Here is a 12,550-nt window from a genome sequence, read left to right on the forward strand (position 1 = left end):
GTGCTCGAGGCGGTGCGCGTTTGAAGCGCGCTGGAGGCAGTGAAGTGGTCGGCCAAGTTGATTGTTGCTGATTATCAGCTGCTAGCAGCGCAGATCTTGAAACAACTGTCACTACGACATCTTTCCTCCCTCACCTAACCAGCTCTGACACCTGAATACCTGACATGCTGCTCGAGTTCACTGATTCCTTCTCTGCCTCTGACTTTGAACAGAGTTCTGAAAATTCTTCCGATTTTGTAAGTTGTGCTAATACGTATCAGCGAATTCGAATTTCCACACTTGCATGAGTGTGTCTATAGGGCGTGATGTTAACTGAACGTGGGGAGAAGCTTCGCTGCTACATCGATATATTTTATGGTCGCTCCTAAATCATCGGATGGTGAAACATTTAAAACGCCTTTCCAAAACGGGATGGACGTTTTAATCTAAATTATTCAGCGACGGTCTAAACATATTAACACTTTCTGTACGATTGTGCGTGATCGAGCAGGAAAAAGCCAGTTTTATTCATCCGGTTAGTGCTGTGGGTGAAAGGGCAATGACTGACACTGCCCTTAAATATAAACTGCTGCTCCTTGATATTCGCTACCATCGTGCTACGCTGTGCCCTTAATGGTTACATTAACCTAGTAAAATAGACACGTTAAAAGTCCTCCCAGTACATGAGGTGAGCTCCTTGGCCACTAAAATCCTCCCACTCCCACCATTACTGTACATAGGTTGGCAGTCTATAGTCCAGCCTTTAAAATCTTTCCGGAAGGGTCATTAAGGATATTTCATTATCTCCATATTGCCAAGGTCAGGTTGTCCATATATCCACTTTACGACTGCAAGGGGAATATGCTGCGACTGTAGTATAATAGACCAGAAAATGTCCACACCAGGAATGATGGGAAATCAATATCGGGCTCAGCTCATCAATACAAACCCCATTTTCACAAACAGGAAGAAGGCTCTCTGGAAAAAAAATGTAGGGAAAAATGATTGAATCAGCCCGAGAAAATAAAATAAAGCAATGTTTTATTGTTAATAAAATGTTTGTTTTTGGTGTGAGACTCGTCACAGAAGAGGTTTCAACCAGTTCAGCTTAATTTGGTTTTAATCCACCAGCTCCGGCTCAGAGGGTCCATAAATGTCCCAGCGACGTCATGTAACCAAGTTATAGGGGAGAGAAACATGGGTTGTGACAATGATTTGGTCCATTTGTTACCTCGGTGGCTGATTCTTCCTTTGCTTCGCCCATGCCTTTGGTTTGTTGGCTGCATAAAAAGCAGGATGCCTCCGTGTCTCTGCTGCTCAGTGGCGCCCTCGCGGATCAATCACCGCTAAAGCTATTTGACTACTCGGCAAGTTTTTATCTCCTTTTCAGGTGGAATTAATTAAAAAGACGACAAGCACGAGCGGGGCCGTAATGTGGGTGATTTTGTAAGAATGTGTAAGCTCTTTGTTAAGGAGCCCCACCAAACACTTTCCATCATGAAGCGCTGGAGAGAAGAGAAAATAGCCTGTGGTTGTTTAACCAGCCAGCGATGGCCTCGGGCGTTGTTTGTTTACGCCGCTCAGCTTCCAACACCGGTGGGGTGTTACTGGTGGAAAAAAGGGGGGCTCGGCACACAAAAATATCTAAATAATCCCACACACATCAAATTCTCCTTATTTTTCTTGGTAGAAATGTGTCCTGCACACGTGGACTCATCGCTACTGTACGGAGGCTCGCCATATTGTCTGCTGCATGTTAATGGCTTATTGACCATGTATGGTGTAATGAGACCTTGGGTGCAGGGGCAGCTATGATATATGATGGTGAAAATTGGCCTCTGCTGCACCGATGACCTAATTTCAATATTCTGGGGGCTTGGGGACGGAAAATGACACTGTTCACATTTAAGAGCTTTGAATTAGCCCCTGGCTAACTGTACCTACACCTACTCCCAGGTCCACTAGACGGAGCAGAGACACTGACGGCGCAGCAACTGGCCAAAATTACAGCCATTCATTGCAGACACAGCAAGGTGCACCAACGCCACAGAGAGGGGTGGAGGGGGGGAGTCACCTTCATCTTTTTCGTTCCGTTGACTTGATGCATGCATTCAAGAAAATAAAGCAGATTCCAAAAGGGCTCTGTCTTCAGAGATAACCTTGAAGATGTATGGCATTTAGCATTCCGCTCAATCCCGGTCATGGCTTCCTGAAAGCGGTCATGGCTTCCCTTAAGCGTATATTTCCTTCCCCTTCTGCAGCATTAGGGCACAGAAATATATTTCCAAGCTAAATGGGAGAGTTTCTTGTGTTTTTGGTGAGGACAGTGGCTTCAACAGGAAATTTAAAGACTGTCATTGCTTGTTAGGGTGAAAGGGGGAATGAAGCTGAATGACCTATTTGCATTTCAGTCACAGTAAGGAGATGAACAGGAAGTATATGCTGGAGGCTTGTAAATTTACAGACTTATTTATCATTCAGCCTTTATTTCTACGGTAATAGCGAGCGGAGGTGTCATGTTTGGCATGTCAGAACTCAGAGTTCTGCCAAAGAGATGTGACGCCAAGAGAAAGAGGTGTTGTTTTAACCTTGAGCCTGATTTAAGCAAACATGAATATATTATGGCTGCTACGCCTCATCTCCATGGCTGTGCCAGCACTATATTCTTGCTGCGCCACTGTAAATTAAGTGCATTTTTATTGCAGATGTGAATGTATCGTGTCAGATTCTGCATAAAGGTCTGCTGAACAACAGCATGACAGCTCTGCTTCTTTTTTTAGCAGACAAAAATTAAAGAATCCATACATAATGCATCATATATCAATAAACTTTCATAGAGCATTCACTTTATTTACTACTTAACATACTATAGCAGCTTAAACATTATTGACATGAGATCATCTGCTGTTCCTCAGGTTTAGACCTTCAGGTTTAGACCTTGCTCTCAGTTTCTCTGATAAATTCTAGAGTATATTTATTGTAGATCTTTACAGTGACACAAACATTTCAACAAATGTATCATTGTCCAAATCGTTTTAAAAAGTTTAAGTCCTTTTTCAACATATGGCATAAAACTGTATGAAAAACTGATGTTGTTTTGGTGTCGTTCCATCACGGATGTTCTATGTTCTAACTCCAGTCATGAGATGTAATTGTCAGCTCATTTATAAGACTAATTAGCAGTAATGTTATTGGGAGCTGCTGAGTTTATGCTATCAATGTATTCTGCTCTGACCTGATGCTGCTCGGAACACAGTCTGTTCTTCTCTTGTTTGGAACGTAAACGTTTCCCCACAGGGTGTCGTGAGGAACCGTTCCAACGGCACGACGTGAGATCGTCTGCAGTTTGGTCGCAATGATTGCGCTGGTTCATTTGGATTACACGGGATGCTGGTTTGTGCATTTATTTTCTTGTTAAAGTAATCGTTAAATCGTTAAATTAATGATCAAATTAATACTGTTATTCTATTTTGCAAGTAATATAGTAACCAATGCTACAGACAGACAGACAGATGGATGTTTTGATGAAATGTTTATAATGTGCTTGTTTCTGGGGGCCAGGGGAGCAGTGATGGAGCTCGTGGTGCTCCGACAGGTCCACTGTGAGTGGCATTCTGCAGCATCAGCAGCCGGACGGCAGCCAGACGGTGGATTTATGATGCCAGGGAGTGGAAATTACCCGTTTCTGTCATTCGGTATGTGCCCCATCACGAGAGGCCCTAAACTATATTGGCACAGTGCTGACAGATGTGTTTGTCATCCCCTCAGGTCTGAAGATACCAAGCGAGGGGTAGTAGTCCTTTGACAAGCTCCACCACTCAATGCAGACGGCAGAAAGTGGTCCAATTCAAATTTCCCTTCATGTTTTCACCCTAAAACTCTGATATACCATCTTCTGAGAACCACAGCAGTTCAACAAGACCAGATTTTATTCTGGTTTGAGTTGTCATTTTTAATTACGTACCTGTTTTTCATAGAAAAGTTTCCCTTTGATTTAAACATGTCTGGTATAGTAACTAAAAGGAAACTGAGGTTCATTTGAAGTTCATTCTTATAGCATCTTTTATCTCAACCATTCCAGTTTGAGGATGTATCAAATGTCCCACAGTTCAGACAACAGTAAGTATTTAAATATCTATAGGCTCAGACCTCTGGCTGCTTATATAATGCACCTACACCTCTCCATCTTTCTCCTCTTCTATTCTTAAAATGAATCTATACATTCATGCCACATAAATACATGTTACTGCTGCATCCCGTTTTGTTTTCCTCTAGTCTTGCTGATTCCAGGACTGATACCATCTTCCATGGACATATTATGCACTACCTACTGTATCTCTAATTATAATGAACAGAGATATATTGCTGATGTTGATATTCTCTGTAGATGTGGCATCTAATTCACGCCTGTCCAACCCAGGGAGAGGGTTCGAACTAAAATTACATTTATTATATAGTGTAATATACAAAGAAATGTGCATCACATATGTAGGATTTATGTAAAATAGTGTAAAATACCTACAAGGAAATAGATTTTTGCAGCTCTTGCGTTGGAAGAATAGCGGCGCTTTAACTGCCTGCACCAAATCCTCTCTGTCTTTTGGAACTTTCAAATAATTCCTCCATCACCAGGCAACCGTCTGCACAGGCCTGCCTCACCCATCCACTCCAATGAATATTTTATAAAGATGCAAAGATTTCCACCCTCTCAGTGTATAATCAAATGCACACAGCACTGTCGGAATTTAAAGAAGAGATATAAAGTCGCATCTTCAGGGAGGCAAAAATCAATTTTTTCGCTTGCACTACGTTCATTAAGGGATCAATGAAGCTCTCGAGGGACTGGCTAGTTCAATCCCAAACACATATAACTGCAACCTATTAGTTATGATTTTAGTCTGAAAGGTTTTAAATGCTTACAGACTGCATAATGGACTACAGACCTTCAGTGTTCAAAAAACTATCATATGCTGATATCTAATTGCACTTAATCAATGTTAGTGAGCTGATAAATAGAGTTCAAGCAATGAACAACAAAATGCATTTGCATATTTTGTACAAAAAGGTTAAGAGACGCATTTAAAACAGTAACTCTAACAAGGAATGTCCCATAAAAATTTCAAAACGGAATAAAATCCCCTTTTCTACATGAATTATTTAATTATTCAAGCTGATACATGTATGTTCATTGTTGATGATCTTTATGACATAATTTGTTGATTTCCATTTCACATTCGTGAAATACGGACAAAAGAAAACTGAGACGTGATTGATGGATGCACATGGATCCCCCCCCCCGCCAAATATTTTCTGCACATCTGGATTTTCAGTGGAGAAACCTTGATGTCCTTTGAATGTGGGATCCTGCGCTTTCCTGCCAACTACTGGCACAGTGCACAATCCATTTGGGCCCTCCTGTTATCTTTATTGTCATGTTTGAAATGCTGTAAAGCTGAACTGTTTTAATTAGTACTCCGCACTTTATGGAGATCATTGTTCACGCTTGCCTAATTATGTTTTGATGACTCAAAACTCCATCAAAGGATTCCATTATGCCTCATTGATAGTAAAGCGACAAGATTCCATCTTCAGCACCCCCTAGACAGGGCTATTACTCCTCAGCCTCGGCTCGGACAAGCCAAATAAACACATCGCTGCTATACCGCGAGTCTAGAATTTCACAGATCACTGTTTTCAGCTGGCTACTGATTCTGCACAAAAAAATCACTAGATCACAAGTGTGTAACCAGAAAGCTTCACCCTGATGGGAAAGACACTGTTACAATTGCACCCCTTTTTTTTCTAATGTCCTCCTAATGGTGGTATTTAAGAGCGGTGGGGGGAGGAGTATGACGGGTGTTGCAGTCTCCCTGTCTTTCTTGTTGCATGCATCCCTGCCTGTAAGCCCAGCAAATGTGATGATTTCAGATTTGATTAGGCAACCTAGGGGCCTCGCAGACCAGCCCTGCGATAGGCCAGCAGGGGCTCTATACAGGCGTCTCATTGCTCACCATGCCTCAGTGGTGATGTACACATCGAGGGTGACTGCCCACTTCATTTAAAGAGTAGTCCAGCCTGCTCACACGGTGAAACATTGTGACCCGTCCATCCAGTCACGGCTGGACGTTGGTCTCTGCCAAGTACATCCAGCCTGCCACGACATTGGTTTTTGAAGTGAGGAAACTATTGGTGTGTGAGGGCTGTGACACCATAGAAGCTCCAGTGGCTCGTTCCCTTAACACAAATAAGTGGAAATACGCGTTCTTCTCTTCATTTTGAAAAGCTGTTTAAAACCATGGTTCATCAAATGTAGCATCACAGTCCACCCTCGATCTTTTTTCTCCTGCCCCATCAAATTGGTCACTGTCCAGGGGACGTACTTCTCGCAAGAGTCCAAATTTCAAGGGCCTTCTCGTTGTTGTCCTACAGACTGACTGACTGTTATTCAGCATTATATATTATATAAAATGTCTGAGATGACATAAAAATAATTTGAAAAATCTGAATCAATTTTGAAACGAAAGTAAATAATACAAATTCATCACCACATTGGCATCACAACTGGACTCTTCCTAAGCCAGCAGGCCCCCCAACTGCTGGTATAGCACCAACTCCTGCAATGGCCTTCTAACGGTGCGCTGATGTGTGGTGAAGCTGCTTCAGATGGATGGAGAATGATGCATCATGTCTGGTCTTCAACCAACAGAAACGGAGAGTTATACTGTGTGTTTTTCTATAGGAGCATCAATGAATTAACTCAAGAGTTGGAGAAGAACTTATTTATGTATTTCAGACAAAGATAAATATTGATAAACATTGGTTTACAATAGCTAAATTATTAATTGCCAGGAAGCTGCATGCTGGTCCAGTGGTTGGAACTAAACCTAGAAAGTTCTAAATCAACTTGGGCTGGGGCTTTATTAGAGTACATGGTGTAAAACTCCTGGTAGAAATAATCATGATGGGCATCCAATGGATGGATGGATGGAATGGCCATGTCTCCAACACAATCAAATGTCATTCCCCTCGAATTCTCCCTATTGGAGAGAAGCGAACCCACGGTATGCTGCTGATAACTGGCACAAAGGATCAGCTACATTATATTGTTATAATGTCAAATTATCTTACCAAACCATTAATGCAATATATTAAATGGAGATGTCCCCCCTCAAAATAACCTCTTTTAAACTTGGCTGTCCTGCTAACTCTGCCCACTACTATATACTGTAAAAGTGATGTAATTTTCTCTTTTTCCTTTGTGGATTTACTTTAGTTGGTGTGTTGCAGTAAAATAGACACTGTCCAGCAAACACAGTAATCTGGAAACAACATTTCAAACTTTAGGGCTTCTTCAAATGAACCAAAAGCCTTTTAGTCTGAGTTTAGCCATGCCTCCAACAAATATTTCAATTGCATGGCCATGCACAGTAAAACAGTAATGAGGAAATGAACAATGAAGTGCTTTTTTCTTTTTTTTTCCAAGGCTCTGCACAAATAGTGATTCTATTTCCAATTTACTGGCCTTGTAAATGAGCCCATCACACTGTTTCTTTATGTGAGAGCATAGCAGCCTGTGAGCACTGAAGGCTATATTTAGAAATTTAATTCTTAACCCAGATGCAGGGGCCTAAAGGTCTTTGCACAAAATGAACAAAGTTATTTTCATTTCCAAACGGTCACCGTGGCCAAGCAATAACAAGCACAGCCAAGAAAGGCTGTAATTTTCTTAAGAAGCAAATTAAAAAAGAACAAAAGAAAAAGAATGAAGAAAGAAAAGGAAAATCCCGAGTAGTTCTATCACTGCAGAGGGAACCCTGGAGGAGAGTTTGCACTTCATTAGTCTATATGATCAGTCCACCCAGTCCTAGAGGGTGAGAGAATATGGGTGATAAATTGTGCACTCATTCACTTCCACAGAGCAGGTTGTCATTAAAAGCCCAATCTGGAATTGTGTAGTGCAACCTCTGAGACCCACCTGCTGCTGAAGCTGTGTTTGTAGTGCGTTTTATGGCTCCCACAGAGATTGAACTCTGAAACCAGAATGATTCAGCTTTACAAAGTTTACAAAGGAGCTAAAGAGACTTTGCTTTTCTTTTAGTGAGGGTAAATTCAGAATTGAAATGATTTAATAAAAAGTAACCAAGTAATCCACACCAGCATTTTGACAGTTTCTTCACCTTCATAATAACTAAAATCTAATCTAATCAAAAGTTGTATATTCAGTAACATGATTAGAAATGTGATCTACTGTCGTATGTGAAGTCAAACCAAACAACCCAAAATAACTGAACAAACATCTTTTCAGCTCATTCTATTATGTTACAAAAAATATCCATTTAGGTGAGGAACAAAGTTGCCGGTAATGGATGGAAGTCCACCAAACTCATTGCCACCCTTGGGGGGGGGGGGGGGGGGGGGGGGGTCAGGCCCTGGGTAAAGCACCTAGAGACATGTTTGATTGTAAGCGACACTACTATAAAGATGAATTAAAAATTATTCATCTCATTCAAAGGACATCAAACTATAGTATATCTGGTTAGGAGAGACCCAGCGTACACATACACCAACACGTGTTGTGTGTTGTTGTCATTTTTCATTTGATTTGACAGGCGAATCCTGTCTAGAGTCACCTGGAGCTCCTGAGCATTTGATTACGGAATGAACACCAAATAACAAATGACTTTATCTGACCACATAACATACTGCAGGACTTTGCCTGATCACTGGGCTCTCCGTGGATTACAATCGCCGTGGGCAGCAACACCTTTGTTGTGATGAAAAGACAGCCACACAAGCTACTCCTTCCCAGCATCTTCCTCTTGAATGCCAGATCCATCACAAATAAAATGGAGTCGCCTCATAGAGGACTTTGGCATTCTGCTGACGACAGAATACCAAACCCATCGAGTTAGCAGGCCCCACAGCCCGCTGCCATGACAGAGACAGATAAGAGCAAAGGGTAGGTGTTATGCATCTACATTAAATACAACTGGTGCCCCAACATTACGACCATCAAGAGCCACTGGTCTCCAGACCCATGCACTCCCAAGAGGAGTTTACTGTTATCTCAGTGACTGCCATGTACATCCCACCGGCTGTTCCCTAAATTCCACCAGCACCAGAGGAAAAAATGCGCTGGATAAAGTCTTTACCACTATCAAGCACAGTTACAGGGCTATACTATATCCTTGCTCATGATACCAGCATTCACCACCTAAAGAAAAAAAGTCCACACAAGGGCAAGGACCGTTAAAACTTTGCATGATGGCTCCTCTCAGCAGCTAGAGGACTGCTTTGATCACAGCAACTGGGACATTTTAAAACACGAGGACCGGGAAGAGTCCACCTCGACTGAGCTTGGCTACATCAAACGCTGTGTTGGCACCGTCACAGTGTACAGACAAATTCAGGTATATCCAAACCAGTAGCAATAGATGTCAACAGACGTCAATGTGCTTTAAAAAGAAAAGGACTGTGCCTTCAGGTCCGCGCATGAGACTCAGGACAAAGTCTGCCAAGGTTAACTGGAGAGAGGCATCAGGGAGGGTTAGGGTTAACCCTAACCCTAACCCTAAGACAACATACAAAAGGAAGATTGAGGCTCACTTTAACACTAACAACGTACAGCAAATGTGGCAAAGGGTCCCAAAACATCATAAAGGACAAACAGGTCTAAAGACGATGTCATTGCCACAGTTCTCCACACCACACTCACGTGTAGCAGTGAGGCAGCTATGCCAGGCTGCTATTCATAGACTTAAGCTGTGCTGGACTTTTCGTTGCCAAAAACACATCTGCACTTGGATCTACACCTTCTTAAAAGACCGCTCCCAGAGGGTGCATCTAGATCCACATCTCTCCTCAGAACCAGCATTGGGTCTCCTCAGTACTACCTGCTGAGCTCCCTTCTCTATACCCTCTATACTCATGACTAGCCACCTGAACAATGCCATCTTCAAGTTTGGCGACCACACCACCGTAGCTGGACTCATTTCAGGAGGAGATGAGACTGCATACAGGGAGGAGGTGGAAAGACTCTCAACATGATGCTCCACAAACTGTCTCCTCAACCCTCACATTAAAGAGCTGAGGGGCAATTTCAGAAGGGGGAAATCAGACATTCAGTTTGGGATTAACCATAAATGGTTCCAGGACTGCACACCAGTGCACAAAATGAGTTCCACAAAAACATCCATGCGCAAGTTTGACATGCAGGAACTCTTTGCTTCACAGAGTCCTCACCTCAACACAACTGGATTCTGGATTATTGCAATTCTTTAAAATTTTGGAAAAGCCTTCCGAGCTGTTACACTCCGACCACTCAATTAGGTCCACCTTGCTACTAAAAGGCTGGACCCCTTTTTGCCTTCAGAACTGCTTTAATTCTTAATGGCATACTTTCAACAAAGTGTTGGACACTTCCTTGAGATTTTGGTCCAAACTGAGATGATAGCCTCACAGTTGCTGCAGACTTGTTGGCTGCAAATCTGTGATGTGAATCTCCTCTTTCACCACATAGCAAAGGTGCTCTATTGGATTGAGATCTAATGATGGAAACCACTGGAGTACACTAGTTATGTTTCAGAGATGATTTGAGCTTTGTGACATGGTGCATTTTCCTGCTGGATTTAACAAACCTTTCATGTTGTTCATGCCATATTCTGACCCGACCACCGAAATGTCACAGCTAAAATCAAGACTCTTCAGACCAGACAAGGTTTTTCCAATCTTGCTATTGCTCAATTTTGATGAGTCTGCGCAAATTGTTGCCTCACTTTCCTGTTCCAAGCTAACAGGAGTTAGGGCCGTTGTGGTCTCCAGCTGCTATAGCCCATCTTCTTCAAGGTTCCAGGTGTTGTGTGCTCAGAGATGGTATCTGCATTCCTTAGTTTTAATGAGCGATAATTTCAGTTAGTTACTGATGCCTTTCTAACATCTGGAGCTAGTCTGCACATAACCTACTGACCTCTCACAATAACAAAGCATTTTCATCCACACAACTGCCTCACTGGATTTTTCATCGGAAAAATGGATGTGCTTTGAAACCCCAGCTGGTCGGCAGTTCGTAAAAAAACAAGTTACTTAAAACCTCTTTTCTCAGTTTAAAATCACCCTGTATTGAGTTGCTGCCACGTGATTGGTTGATTAGCTATTTGTGTTAACAAGTCATTGAACATGTTTACCTGATAAAGGGGCCTGTCAGTGCAAACTATATAGTGAAACACATCTGTTAGCAACACACATTAGCTCCATTCATCCTTAAGTTGTTGAAACAATACATATTTTTACAGTTTTGGACAAATCACAGAGTCACTGTGATGAAGGTTGACATCTGAAGTATGACATCATGCCAGCGGGCAGCTTTTTTCTGAGCTTTGCACCAGTGAGGTCACTGGTCCCCTAATAAGGTCCTCAGGGTTCATAGCCGGCCTCCTTTTCTGCAGCCCACAGGGGTCCTCCCCCTTCCCCGCCCGCCCAGCTCACCCAACATAGGCCACGCTTGGCTAGCCTCTCTGCTAGTTGTTCTTAATCAAGAAATGTGAGGCATAAAGATGCAGCAAGTCAGTTCATGCGTGCCCACTGGGGTCTTTTTTTGTCAGTCAGATGAAGCCAAGTGGAAAAAGCCTCTTACGCCACAAACACACAAAGACACTCACACACAAAGACACACACGCACACTTATTTAGTAAAATATCTGCAAAACACTGAATGGTCTGACTATCACATGATCGCATATTCTGTTTCCACAAGCAGTATTTTTTGTTGGTGCTGTTGCACGTTGCAGGATAACAACAGCGTGTTCACAGATCTTCAAAGCGCTGCATTTTCAGCAAATTCACTCTTGTGAATTAAATAATAGCATGCTTTGAATGTTTTTTTTCTTTTTTCCCCCCTGCATCCAAAGGCAGGATGATAGGCATGTAAATCAGGCAGCCCCTGTTCTTCTTTAATATTTAACATAGGTTATTAGACAGGGCAAAGATTTGACCCCCGAGCGCTTCTGCACATCACATGAATAACTAATGCTGGCTGATTATGTTAATCAGCAGTCCTCGGCAGTGATGACCAGAAGCGCAGCAGCACTGCTGCGGGAGAGAGCTATAATCTCAGACGCATCAGAGAAACACAACCCAGGCCCGTCATTAGCTCTGAAACTCAGCCAGTGCACACTGGGTACAGCACAGGGTGATTTACACTTCACATGCTCAGTTTGAATTTGCCTTCAATGTGCGCACTGGAGATAAACACGCTGCATTTTTGGAAGCTTCTTGCTGTGATCTTCCTTAACAGATAATCAAATATTTGCATAATGATAAGGACACTAGGAGCTACAGCAGGAAACGCTGCATGCTGACAGCTCCAAATGGAAATCAGAGGAGAACGTTAAACTTTTAAACACGATGCTTTCTGTTTGTGTTGTTTGAGGTCTTGTGTGAGTGCAGATTTAGATTTTTGGAAAACCTATGTATTCCATGTTCTAAACAAGATGAATATTAACAGGTAAGAGTAGACATTATGTTAACTGCAACAATATCACCCATATCAGTGTAAATAAATACTGAGATGACCC

The 12,550-nt window shown here is 42.3% G+C and overlaps 1 long non-coding RNA gene across 1 annotated transcript; it reads left to right on the top strand.

Moving 5' to 3' along the window:
- The first annotated feature begins 3,278 nt into the window (after window positions 1-3,278).
- Window positions 3,279-3,980, top strand: LOC115247671 (uncharacterized). Its single transcript, XR_003886767.1, has 3 exons — window positions 3,279-3,372; window positions 3,541-3,674; window positions 3,748-3,980. It is a non-coding gene; the product is annotated as an uncharacterized lncRNA (long non-coding RNA).
- Window positions 3,981-12,550: the final 8,570 nt, after the last annotated feature.

The sequence above is a fragment of the Takifugu rubripes genome, chromosome 21, assembly GCF_901000725.2.
Source record: "Takifugu rubripes chromosome 21, fTakRub1.2, whole genome shotgun sequence".
Taxonomy (NCBI): Eukaryota; Metazoa; Chordata; class Actinopteri; order Tetraodontiformes; family Tetraodontidae; genus Takifugu; species Takifugu rubripes.